Source organism: Pieris napi, chromosome 9, assembly GCF_905475465.1.
Source record: "Pieris napi chromosome 9, ilPieNapi1.2, whole genome shotgun sequence".
Taxonomy (NCBI): domain Eukaryota; kingdom Metazoa; phylum Arthropoda; class Insecta; order Lepidoptera; family Pieridae; genus Pieris; species Pieris napi.
The window spans coordinates 12,210,475-12,224,395 of record NC_062242.1 but is presented as its reverse complement, the minus strand read 5'-3'; the positions used below and the strand labels follow the sequence as shown (position 1 = coordinate 12,224,395).

General features: G+C 34.6%; 1 protein-coding gene across 4 annotated transcripts in view; it reads right to left on the bottom strand.

The window, feature by feature from the left end:
* Window positions 1-13,921, bottom strand: part of LOC125052777 (protein enabled) — a 49,677-nt gene that overhangs the window by 30,965 nt on the left and 4,791 nt on the right. For 2 of the 4 annotated variants that reach the window (XM_047653799.1, XM_047653801.1), the window contains exon 1: window positions 2,395-2,551. The exons of 1 other annotated variant lie outside the window; for it this stretch is intronic. The gene's annotated coding sequence lies outside the window, so the exon portion shown is untranslated. Of the gene's footprint in view, window positions 1-2,394; window positions 2,552-13,921 lie in introns of those variants that run through there. One more of the 4 variants, XM_047653800.1, reaches the window with a different exon arrangement.

Below are 13,921 nucleotides of genomic sequence, written 5' to 3'. Positions count from 1 at the left end.
ATCAAATCTAAAATTGGTAATATTTTTTTAGATTGTTACATTACTGTAGATATAGCATTATATATGATTTGGTGAAGTTTAATAAAAAAATGTTTAAATAATTTATATATATGACATGAAAAAGATTGCTTTTATATAGTTTTAAATTTGTCGTTTCAATTATAACTATCACAAAATAAATCTTTATACCAAAAAAAATATTTTCTTTTCGTTTCTGTGCATAAACCGAAAAATCATAAAATAAAATTAAGCCCAAACATCAAGTTAATTTTTTTTTGTAGAACAGGGGCAAACGGGCAGTAGGCTCACCAGATGTTAAGTGATACCGCCGCCCATGGCCACTATCAATGCCAGACGGCTCGCGAGTGCGTAGCCTGCCTAACTATATGTAAGTACATATATAAATGCGTTTGATTTCCTCTCCAATTAACTATTATAATCCCTCTTCCTCTCCGTACAAAAAGCCCATTATGGAGTTATTACCTCGTAATAACAGAGTGGGAATTTCTGTGTATCACCTGACGTTGAGAACTCACCGATGACGCCAAATAAAGATCTTTATTTTTTTATTTGCGTAGATGTCATAAAAAAAATCAATATTTCACCGCTGTTAATACAAGGTTAATATAGAAAACTATCATTGTGTATTTATAACGAAAACTATAAAAAGTACCTACTACACGGATTTTAAAACTCTTTCGCCGTAAAGTAACACAGACTAGACTTCTAGACTATTTAGAGACTGAGGCGAGAAAGGCCGCTAGTATGAAATTTTTTTTTATTTTTTTTTATTATATACATGTGTCTTTACTAAGACATCATGGAACAATCTAGCCTAACTTAAGACTAATAAGTAATTTAAGTGTAACCTAATTTATTACAAAGGATATTTAACATAAGAAAGTGTCCAATAACACTACTTACAGTCTCTATTAAAGGGAAGACACTTTGTTCTTGTGTTCTATTTTTTTCAATCACTGTTTAGCACTTAATACAATAAAATTTGTTAATAATATATTATGTATAATAATTATTCGATCAAAATTTACTAAGCTTCTTACTCAATTAGCTTTTTAGTAATATTTGGTAATGCACTTCCTTCACTTTACTCATATTTCCTTGAATTTTCCATACCAGACTTTATATATTTATAATTATAGTGAAATGAATGCGTTATACATTTGTTAGTAATTGATAACATTATCAACATGACCGAATTCCTGTGTTTACCCATATTTGTTTAGTTATACCAGATTCCGAGTTTACAAACAAAACACATAGATAATGTTGTTTTGAATTGTTAGACGTTTCGGCACTGGAATTCGATTCTCCTATCCAAAATTATAATTAACTTTGGACTTTTTTCTTTTTTTCTTTTTTTAAAAGACAATTCACACCAATTGACCTAGTCCCATGCTAAGCTGGTGAAGCTTGTGTTATGGGTACTAGGCAACGGATATACATACATATTATAGATAGATATACATATAAATACATATTTAAACACCCAAGACCTAAGAACAACACCAAATGCACATCACATCGATGTTCGCCTCAGCCGGGGATCGAACCCGGGACCCATGGATTCGCAGTCAGGGGTACTAACCACTAGACCAATGAGTCGTCGAAGACTCGAAGACTCAGAGTAGCTTATTAACGTTTACTTAAGCTCAAACAATTAGAGGCAAAAAGAAATACCAGCTCCATTTAATCAGATGTTAATTTTCTTTTAAAGCACGGGCCCGGCAGGAGACCACAAGCCTACCAGACTTAAGCAATTCTGTCGGAACAATTTTGTGTGTCTTGTCGCATAAGGAGAAGGAATTTAAAAAGAAATTAACGACAGCAAATAGGGGCTATCGATCCGCCCATTAAGAATAGCGTGTAAAAAAAGCAGGTCTTGCTGCTTCATACGCCTAGGTCCAATATAAAAAAGCTCCCTTTAGAAGTAATTGACGCCTAAGGACTACTAGAGAAACGATAAGCGCTGAATCTTACCCTGACTTACTACTAAATTATGATTTCATTGAAATTTTAGTCTCCTAATATTATCCAGTACAACTTTAGCACAAAGTATTATAACATAAACATCCTAACATAATTAACCTTTACATATACCAGTTAAAACTGCAGTTAAGTTTAAACGGTAACCAACAGCTGTGTCTACACCTGGCTTTTATTAAATTTTACATATACAGCTTCCCATATATATTTAAAAATACATTTTAACTATTAAAATAATAAACGTAATTTCCTATGTAATATTGTTAATTATTTTTAAAGAATATTTGACTAAATTAGATTTTGTAATATATAAAAATGTTTTACTATTAAAATATTAAGACAAATTATATTCCTAAGGCTTTATATGAACCTAATTGATTAAAGCTTTACCTTTAATTAAAAATCCAGTAGGTTTCGTAATGAAATAAAATCTACAAATATATTTTAAAAGAACCCATTAAACACTTTCACACACATTTCTCACAAACGATTAAATCTATAAAATGATCTATAGATCAATGGTCGAACGTGGACGCGTGCGCACGGATCGCGTCGAACTAGATCGCGGGAGGAAATTGTAAACAACATCGGAGAGGGACGGATACAGACCGTGAGAAAGAGATGTGGGATTTGTTTATGTTCAAGCCATAGTGCATTTTCTTGCACAGGTTCATTAGGAAAAAAATTCATGTTGTAATACTTATAATTTTAACTAATTCGATTACCTCTTAAACCAACTGTCGATAAATGATTTTGATAAATGTATAAACAAAAAAAATTAGTCATAGAACTGTCAATCATGTAGACAAACATTTTGACATCTGATAAGCGTTGATAAGGGAGAAGCAAATAAAATCAAAATACTAAAAAACTACTATATATTTATTATTTATATACTAGCAGCCCCTGCGAACTTCGTTATGCCGTAATATGTACATATATTTTTATGTAATAGTAAACGGGCATAACATTATGTTATGCTATATAAGCATTTCATTGATTTTTATTGTTCAAAGGACGAATTTATAAAAAAACTCCAATTGATCCAGCCGTCTTCGATTTTCGATATTTTGCTATTCATTTTTATTTACATAAATATTTCGGTACTGTCATCTAAAGTGTGAGCACTTTAGATTTTTTTTGTCTCTTTTATCATCACGTCGTCACGTTGACAGAATGAGATAAATAAATAATAGAAAGAATACTATATTTATAAACTAAAAGCGATTTGATTTTTCGATACACATATTTTAAAGTAACTTATACAACTCATTTCCAAGCACTAATATCATAAAAATAATTTATTGAGAGTACTTCGCTGTATAAAATTATAACAGTATAAAACTCAACTCTATAAAATTACATTAACCGTACAAGTGTAATAAAATACAAAACTAATACTCAAAGTACCGCAATGCAGTTTGCAAAGTAGAATTTCACCACACACATAATGAAACAATAGCTAATCAAAAATGATTTGGGGTTTAATGTACATATTAAATATTTGCATATATATATTTGTTCGTAAATCTAAATATATAAAACAAAGTCGAGTTAGTTACAGCACTTAACTCAAGATCTGCTGGACCAATCTTAGTTATCTCTTTTTTGGTGGATTCTTCTACGCTCCGAATAGTCCGCGCAGAATAAGAAATAAAATATCGGATAAGTTATCGAATAACAATAAATTAATTAATTAATTTTACGAATGCAAACACCTTGTGGTGCCATCTGTTGACAAAATAACGCATAATTTTACATCGAATTCGTGTCTGAAAGAAATTCCTATTTTGTAGTGAATGAGGAGATGCCCAACCTAACATAATGATCCAGTTTGGTCAACAGCCGGAGGAGCTACGCTTGAAAATACTATAGTTAAACACATAACGACAGTTAAATTTAACTTAGACACAATACTAAATGTTAAAGTAATTTGTTAGTTTTATCTAACATTGCGATAAATACTATCTAAACAGCTTAACCGATTAACCTCTCCCTGGATAAGCTTTCTCTAATTACTTTGTAGCTCAAATGCCCATATTCCAAAACCTATCAAGTTACGATTTTGTCTACAAACGAACGACCGCTTGGTCTTGGATTCAGATTTTTATATTTATTTTTTGTGTTAATTTTTTAATAGGCAAGTAGGAGATCAGCCTCTCTTCCTGACACATGCCATCGATTTTCAGCATGCCGGTGTCCTTCACCGTACCAGCGCGTGTTAAATACACACGTAAAAAGTCTATTAGTGCACTGCCGGGGTTCGAACCTATGACCTCAGGGATGTGGATCGCCAGCACTGCTCAAAATGTCATAGGAAGCTGATATATCTTAAGCGACAGAAACTTTATTGAAACGTCACTTATATAATTACTTATCCTTATACTACGTCACTTATATTATTTTACCTATAACAGTTGAGTAACTGAAAGTTGCTAAGCTAATCTACTATTATCAATGTAAAAGTATGTTTCTCATGCACATTGGCAAAAATAAATTATAAACCAACTACATATAAGATATTGTATACAAATTCTATAAGACTAGTGTCATTTAGTTCACTTATAAAGAACTAGATGGCGCTAGTGTATATAATTGTGAGATAAAATACTACTAATACAGCTATTACTGTATATTGACTGTATTTTATATTTTAAATTAAACGGTATGAATAAACTATACTATCTTCTAGTATTAAACGAAGCGGACTTTATAGGTAGTAATAATTTTAAATTTATTTAACCTCACCTCGGTATATAGGGCGTACGTCGACCCAATTTGTACTGGCTTTTAATTTCCGCTTCTCGCTTTACTTAGTTTAATATAGAAAATGAATAAACCCTGCTGGGCATAGCTCGGACACTAATGGCCCTACAACCTGGTTCTTACCAATTATTTTGTTTTCACAAACGAACCCAGAACCTTCTAATATCGTGATAAACTGAGATAATCATAATGATAATACATGCTGTAAACGTACTGTTACGTAATTTAAACCGAAACTTATTTATCAAGATTAATTTGTTAGGTCCCGTACCACCCAATGGCCTCAGAACAAATATTTGTCTTCCGATTCATAGATAATTCTTGATTATATGCGTCCAATTATCTTTGATAAAATATTATATCTTCTGATTATAAAACACTTGTTTTGCAACATCAAATTTTTACTATTAAATATGGGCGTGTCAAAGCAAGATTGATAAGTTAATTGAATTATTTTAAAATACCGCAACAATTAACTCTGTATAAATACATTTATAGTAAGATAAATTCTCTCCACTAATACATTTTGCATTCCTTTATAACTTAGAAAAGTAATTTTAAAAATCAATTAAACCTTTTTAACGGATATAAGTCGCCTACACAAATAAGAAATATAACTGAAATGCTGCTTTATCTACTGATTGAAATTTCAGCTCAGTCATTTCTCACGTCGCACAGCCCGGAGCCATGTTCGCTATAGAATTCTTTATGAAGCTATTCTACGCTACTCGTAAGTTTCTGTACCGAGGTCAGGGATGAAAACGTACACTACATATTATGAATGCAATAGCTTACCCATTTTAATTAATTATACAGTTATGCTACAACTCTATATGAGTATCTTATTTGATCATTGATTTTAATATAGACTAGCGCGCCCGTCCCGGCTTCGTACGGGTGGACATTTAAGTAAAACTTCTTTAGGCGCATGAGGGTAAAATTTAAACTAAACTAAGGCGACAGAAGTAATTTACGACAACATTTAATCATTCATTAACCGATCGAGGCGGGCGGGGATGGCTTACCCGAGCCGGCCCAGAGGTGGAAGACCAGTAGGTCGGCCGAGGTACCTCTTGTTCAACAGAGTGGTGTAGGACCTGCTGCAGCTGAAAGCTAGCAATTGGGAGGAAGTGACACAGGACATGGAGCGCTGGACGTTGCGCAATTCAGAGGCCAATTCACTTCTTTGATCGCAGAGTGTGTTTAATTGATTGAATTAAAACATTTGTATTCAAAGAAATTTCGCATCCTTTACCACACGTAAAATCATATCATTGTAATAAACAAGTCAATCCGATTTAAAAAGTAAATTGCCACAATTTAAGCGTATTAACCGCGAATTTCTCAAACATCAAGCATATGTTTATAACAATAAGGCTTCGATTTTCCGCACAATTGAATTCATATGCTCCTATATCAAATTTCAACAGCTGTTCAGATTCTAATATTAGCTGCGATCGACCCAATGCCCTGTGCATTCTTGAGAGCTTCGTAATGAAGGTAATCCTTGGTAGTGTACCAACGCCAGAGTCTTTCCAACGCTTGTAGGAACTACGAGGTGATTTTGAGGTCTACCAAGTCTCTAAGTAGCATTCTGGTGACGATCGAGCCCCATACTAATTTCTGTGGCTGGTCAGGTACAAAATGCTACCTCGGATATTTAAGTCTTCTACCAATTTTTTGTCCAGTAATGTACCTACTAGCAAAATAAAGTCATTTGAGCTATGTTACATTCAGATATTCCAAGTCCAGTTACTCTTCGTCGGAGTTAGAAGTGCACTAGTGATCTGAGCAGGAAGAATTATATTTTACTAAACTGTTTCTGTTATATGAGTGTAGTAGTAGCCGCGTTATTAACTGCCGTCTGCGTGGAACGACCTAGTCTTACATAATAGTCCGAAGTCGAGTCAAAGTTATGCAAAACAAAAAACTTGGCGATTAAAAAGAGTGGCGGAGAGTTTATTGCCAGTTCTTTTCTTCCGTTCTACGCCCTTGATTTGAGAACTGGCAGTAAATGTAAAACTAGAAGCATTTAATGTATATTTTGTTTTTGACGTTCATAAGTGTACATTGTGTTACCTATATTAATAAATGATTTTTGACTTTGACTTTAGATAACAGGGGGCAAACCATGTGCACAGTTCAGCGCAGAGGAATCAGTCCATCAACCCACGTAGTCCAGGAATGCGGGGCTGTGGCTAACCAACGTACAGAAACCCTCGGAGCAGTGAGGTCGGTCTGTAAATCCAGGATTCTTCTGGAAGGAGCTAGGCTACGGACCTAGTGGGAGTCTAAGTGCGAAAACTGAGTCCACCAACCTTTACCAGTGGGCAAACGGGCAGGAGGCTCATCTGATGTTAAGTGATACCGCCTACGGACACTCACATTGTTAGCAAGCGCGCAAGTGCGTTACTGGCCTTTTAAGAATTGGTAGGCTCTTTTCTTGAAGGACCCTAAGAGGAGTAGTAGTTTTCTTTTTTTCCTACAATAAGTTCACAAAAAGAGTGCGACTACATGAATTACAATCTAGCCTATACAATAATTGTCGTTTAAAGTAATATCATGTTGACTTATTTCTCTTCAATACTAGTGAATAGCTTAAACTAAGGTAATGTTTGGGCACTATGTTCGAGATATAGTCAGCACTTATATTCACTAAACTAGGTTTATTAACTCAAAAGGTTTAGTTCTCTTTAGGCGTCTTATTCCTGTTGTATCAAGAAGTTGGATTGCTTCAGCATTCACATGGCTATGTAAGGCAGTAGTAGTAACTTAATACAAAAGACATATTATAATTATGCATACAAACTTTCTATAAACGAATACAGATTCACAAAACCACGCAATAAAAAAGGTAGTTAATAAATATATTATTCATTCATACATAATCGATGACCTATAAGTGCACAGCCTTATACATCCACATCCGGTGTCGACAATGGCTTAGCACTTGCCGTACATATTTGCATACAACACTCCAAAGAACCCTTTTTCACTACAATTTTACAAATAAATTTAAAAATAATTTAATTAACGTATCAATCTTGCTTTGATACGCCCATATCTAATATATAAAATTCTCGTGTCACAATATTCGTTCCCATACTCCTCCGAAACGGCTCGACCGATTCTTATGAATTTTTTATCCATATTCAGTAAGTTTGAGAATCGGCTACTATCTTTCAAACCCCTAAGTGATAAGGAGTGTCCAACCCATAAATTCATTTTTTATTTTTTAGATAATTTTTTTGGTTTTATTTTTTTATCATACAGCATACAAAAATACATATACAATCCCTAATTTTCATCCCTCTACGATCGACCGCTATTTCTTATTATAATTTATTCACGATGTCGTGCTGGTGGACGATGAACCGTACGAGCGAGAGAAATAGAAAGAAATAAATAAATGAAAAATAAAAAAATCTGATTTTCAACAGTTATAATATTCAAGTACGTAATATAAATAGCAGGTTAAGTATCTTAATTTGGTCGGTTAATGTCACATGCGATAACAAACGGACGGACGTATTAAATCATACAACCGTGGTCACGGCAGATAACTGTACTTTATGGTACATGTTCATAAGCAGAAGCGGGATAACCATCTATTCTAAAACTACTACTTTTCTGTAACAAAAATATTTCCTTTTCTTTTGTAATGCCATTCATGGATCCGTGAGTTAAGCTTTTTAGTTTGTATTATTAATATTTTTTGAAGTTATACTTCTGTAGGCGCGTTATGAAAAATTGATGAGAGTGAAATTTTAAGATGCGCGCGCACCGTGACACAAAATTAACAGAATGAAGTTGCCCACGCAAGATGCTACGGCATTGGACATAATTTAAAAACAACATTCGAATAATAATATAATTTATGTTACACTTAATGTAAGAGAATAATAATAAATATTTATTTATTTAATTTTTCAAATGTAAACTGAACTTTCTTGACTATAATGACTCCTTTGCGAGTTTCCCATCTATAATGCATGTATAACTTACGCGCGTACATAAATACCCGCACCCTTTTTTTGTATTATTTTAGATTTAGGTTCTATATTTCTTTTTTTTTAAGATTTGGTTATGCACTACACTGCATATTCTTTTATTAGCTTTTTCCTTACTAGGGTTGCCTGGAAGAGATCGCTTGTTAGCGATAAGGCCGCCCGTTGCATCTATTATATTTTTTTTATACTGTATTTATGTTATTTTGATGTATACTTATTTTAAATGTGACGAAGTGTGAATAAATAAAAATTAATTTCCCCGTTAATTTCATCATCAATATCAGCAATATAATGCTGAAGCAACGTTTCTTTTTTTTATGATTTAGTCATTTTAGTCTTTTCTCCACAAATATTATCCAAACTAGTAATAATTAAAATTTGAGAGTTTGTTACATTTACTGTTTTTTTGTATTAGATAACCTAGCTTTTCGTTTCTCCTTATTCTTACCTATTTATATATCGCATTCAAGGCAACTAAACTACACTAAAACATTATCATTATTGTTGTACAGTTAATTATTATATATAATTAAATATTATAACAGTATTCCCGCTTCCACTAATACCTTCAACCAACCGCGATCATTGAACGCGAGCTGTAGCGAAAAAACTGTCCGAGCGCGCACCGTGACGAAGACGCCACTTAAATTGATAAACATTTAATTAAAACTGTTTACACGCCTCTTAATTTGCTTACATTAATTGCATACAACTAACGGCTTTGTTCGTAAAATTTGTATTTACGAAATGCAAGAATTACAATAAATTTTCCAAAAGGCTTTGAGCCACGCGGCGATAACCGCTAACATATTTCTTGAATTGTGATGCTTAAGATCTAGGGTATACCTAAATATGAGAGCATTCATGATGAATGTCAGAACCGGAGCAAGTGGAAATCCGTGGTCTCTTCCCCTTCCGGAAAAGGCGTGAGATTAGAAGATCTAGCTTTTTGTTAGAAGGAAGAAATTATGGATTAGTAAGGTTAGAGAATCGGCAATGGTTGGGGCATATAGCAAGATTTATTTATTTATAGAAGAAATAGAAGCGGTAGCAGGAAGCGAATGGAGAAAGAAAGCCATAGACAGAGTTAAAAAGACAGAGGAAAAAGCTGAAGGAGGCCTTAAACCGTGAAAGGCGGAACCCTTTCGGCGGTACTGAACGTATCGACTAGATAAGGAAGGTATAGAAGATATAGTCAAAGTCAAAATCATTTATTAATATAGGTAACACAATTTACACTTATGAACGTCAAAAAAGAAATATACATTAACTGCTTCTAATTTTACATTTAGATACCTACTGCCAGTCCTCAAATCAAGGGCGTAGAACGGACGAGAAGAACTGGCAATACTAAAACTCTCCGTATGTCTTTTTAATCGCCAAGTTTTTTGTTTTAAACAATGTTTGTAAGGAGCTACAACCATTACACCGTGTTCCACATGACATCTTTAAGTAATCTACTATATAAAAATAAGTCGGGTTTTCCTTCCTGACGCTATAACTCCAGAACGCACGAACCGATTTCCACGGTTTTGCATTCGTTGGAAAGGTCTCGGGCTCCGTGAGGTTTACTGTCGCCGCACACGGGCCACACGCCACAGCCACAAACGCCGCCACGAGAAGCTAGAAGCGGCTACAAAGGTAGCTGAAGCGCGCGACAGCCACTTGTGGCCGGTGGTCGACACTTGCGGTCGGTGGCTGCTACTTTTTTATCCCTTGCCTGCAGTATCATAATGGTCTCTGACGAAGAAGGTTTAATTGCGCTACTTTTGATAAAAAGACGTCGTCGTAGAAGACGAAACCGTAGTTATTGGATACACAGAAAGACATTAAATATCCCCTCACCACGACAGGTCGGTAATCGACAACCATTGAACTATACATGATGAAGCATTTGGCCTCAGTGAAAATATGATGAGGCCATATGCTGGAAAATATTTAGACATAGACAAAAAAGTTTTCAATTATAGGTTAAGCCGTGCCAGACGTTGCATTGAGTGTACCTTCGGCGTACTAGCAAACAAATGGAAAATATTACATCGCCCATTAAACACTTCTGTTCATTTCTCAGAAGACATTGTGAAATCTTGTTGCATTTTGCACAACTTTATTTGCAAAAGGTGAAATCATCCCTTCCATTTTCGTCACACTTTGAAAATAGTGGGACTCGGAAATATACAAAAACAGGCTGGCCAGTAACACGAGCGTCTACTGCAAGAGATACGTTAAAAGATTATTTTATGAATGAAGGAGCAATACCGTGGCAAGAAAATAGAATATAAATATATGGTTTTATATTATTTTACTAAACTTACCTTCAATGTTCTTTTCTTTGACAGTTTTATTCGAAAAATTTCCCACAAACAATTCGCAGATTTCTACCCAGGCCTTCACCGTCGACTACTACCGTCGACTTCAGGTTAACTGAGGGGTGCAGAATCGCGCGAGTGGCGTGTGGCGGTTTTTTGTGTCGGCGTTTAGTGGCCGGTGCGAGCCACAAGAAGCAAGCTTCGACGATTTGTAGCGTGTGGCCGCCACCGGCGCCAACCGTGTGCGGCGAGTCCATATAAAATGTATGAAAATTGCAGGAAATATGCCAGTGGCGGCGTTTTGTGGTTGTGGCCGGTGGCCCATGTGCGGGGACCCTTATAGCAAAATATTACATAAAACGAAGCCATCTGGTGGCGAAACGGAGTTCGCCGAGTTTGCTAGTTAATAATAAAAATAAACAAAGATTTGTCCTCTATCAGCAGTAGGCATGGTGAATTTGCACGCAAATAGAATGTAAGCATTCTCGTGGGAAAAACACACAAATACTCGAAATAGTCGAAATAAACAACATTTGTAACGTTGATCGGAACCCCTACACAAGTAAAGTTCTCCGTCAGCCTCTTCCAAACATCTCTATCCATAGCTTCCTTTCTCTATTCGCTTCCTGCCAACACTTCCACAATCATTGTTAATATGTAACCGAATGGGAAACTTAAAATCCTTTGAAGGGTGAAAAATAGCTATAGTTATTTTTCAGGAAATCCGTTATGATTTACACAGCCTACTTTCAAACGGACAAAACGTCGATTAAACTAGGCACCCAGCATTTGCCATTCAACATTTAACTGTAATCCTTTGTCCGGTACAAAAGCTTTTGTCGGAAATTTTAAGCTTTTCGCGTCCAATTCGTCATAGCGGTCAAAAATGGGAAGCGTCGTGCAAATTGAGGTTTTCGTTGAATGTTTTTGCTATTTTGATGAATTTTTCGACATTATTTTTTATATGTTTACAGAAATCTAATTATTAAAACATACATTGGCTGATGTTGTTATGTTAATTTATATTTCCACTTTTGACTGGCATCAAATATTACTGCGGGTACAAAAACAAAAAACACATGGATACTTTTTGGATAGAAAGAAAAAGTCATAAATCATTTAAAAGTTGTTATTTTTTTTATAGAACAGGGGGGCAAACGGGCCGGAGGCTCACCTGATGTTAAAGGATACCGCCGCCCATAGACACTCTCAATGCCAGAAGGCTTGCGAGTGCGTTGCCGGCCTTTAAAGAATTGGTACGCTTTTTTCTCGTACCCTAAGTCGAATTTGTTCGGAAATACTTCAGTGGGCAGCTGGGCCATTTGGTTTGTGCAGTTAACAAATGGCTAGAAAGGCAACTCTTAATAATTACCGTCATGACAAATAGAACTAGATTCTCCATCTTAATATCGAAATATATTCTCCTAATGTCATGGCCTCCAGCAAAAATGATGCAATTACTTACTTGCCTTCGAAACACTGTTCGCTTTGGCTTGCGCAAGTTCGAACCGCGAAGCAAGGTATGGTGAAGTATTTCTTACATACACAATTTATAGTCGTTCTCAAAAGAAACCTGAATCCATCAAGATTAATTTAAGTATCCATAAATTGTATTATTCTTATAGAAATAATTGTTTCACTAGGATCGCATCCAGGGCATTATACGCCATCGACGTCACTAGTGATATTTTATATTAGCTAGATTGTATACAGCCCTATAAATTTTTACGGATGAAACGCAATAATAATATTATTAGCGTCACGAAGATGTGCAGCGTTTTCGTCGAAGAAAATGGAGAGTGCGATTGAGACCGATTGAGAGAGAGAGTGAGAAGGACGAATTACCTTATAGAAATTCTATTTGTAAAATTAAAATTTCGTAAAGAGAATTTATGGCATATTAGTATTTTTTTATGCAAAATAATTCTAAAGTTTTTGGTTTGTATAAATATGAACAAGACTTAAAAATTTGTTTGCCAAAGAAGAAAAAAGTTTCACTTCTGACATGTGTGTCTGACTGTCTGACTTTGTACGCACGCATTTTTTTGTAATACATATATAATATACTAAAAGGTAATTTAGAAAAATCATCACCTTTGACAGGGTATTCAGTACCTATATTAAACATATCCCCTTAATGATTCTCGAAATAACATACATATACATATATATGTGTACAGTGACATCGTTATGTTTTTAATCCCAACTGCAGCTTTCCGCTAAACCATTCTGGGTCACGGAATGAGTCAGCAAAAATATAAAAAATAACGAGCATAATGCTGGATGCGTATTATACCGTTTTCACTGCCATTGTTGTTATAACGATCGGACACCTGAAAAGCTTTATGAGAAACTATAACTTTTAAATGTCAACTGGTTTTTGACCTATGGAAGGTTTGAGTTTAAAATATACGTAGTATAATTATTCATTGAATTTTCTTGTCTAACTTTAGGATACTTAAATCTTTAAGTACACTTATTTGTGTTATACGTAAATGAACCGTCACGAAAGTCTTTTTGTAACATTATCTAAGACATCTTTTATCTGATTCACGGCCTCGTTGATATCTCTCTTCTTAGAACTGACCATCTCGCGATAAAGAGTATTAACAATCTTTAACTTTTTCATTGTAGTTAGTTAATTTCTTGAATTTTTTTTATGTAATTTTGTTTTTCCTGATTAATTTCGTGTTTACTTTTTTTTTGTTTCGTGTGAAAATTTTATTCACTTATTGTTGACTTGTTGTTGTTGTTGTTGTTTTTATAAATAAATAAAAAAAACATCAAGATATTAAGATTAATAAGCGCAGCTGTTTGCTCAGTTGTTACCAT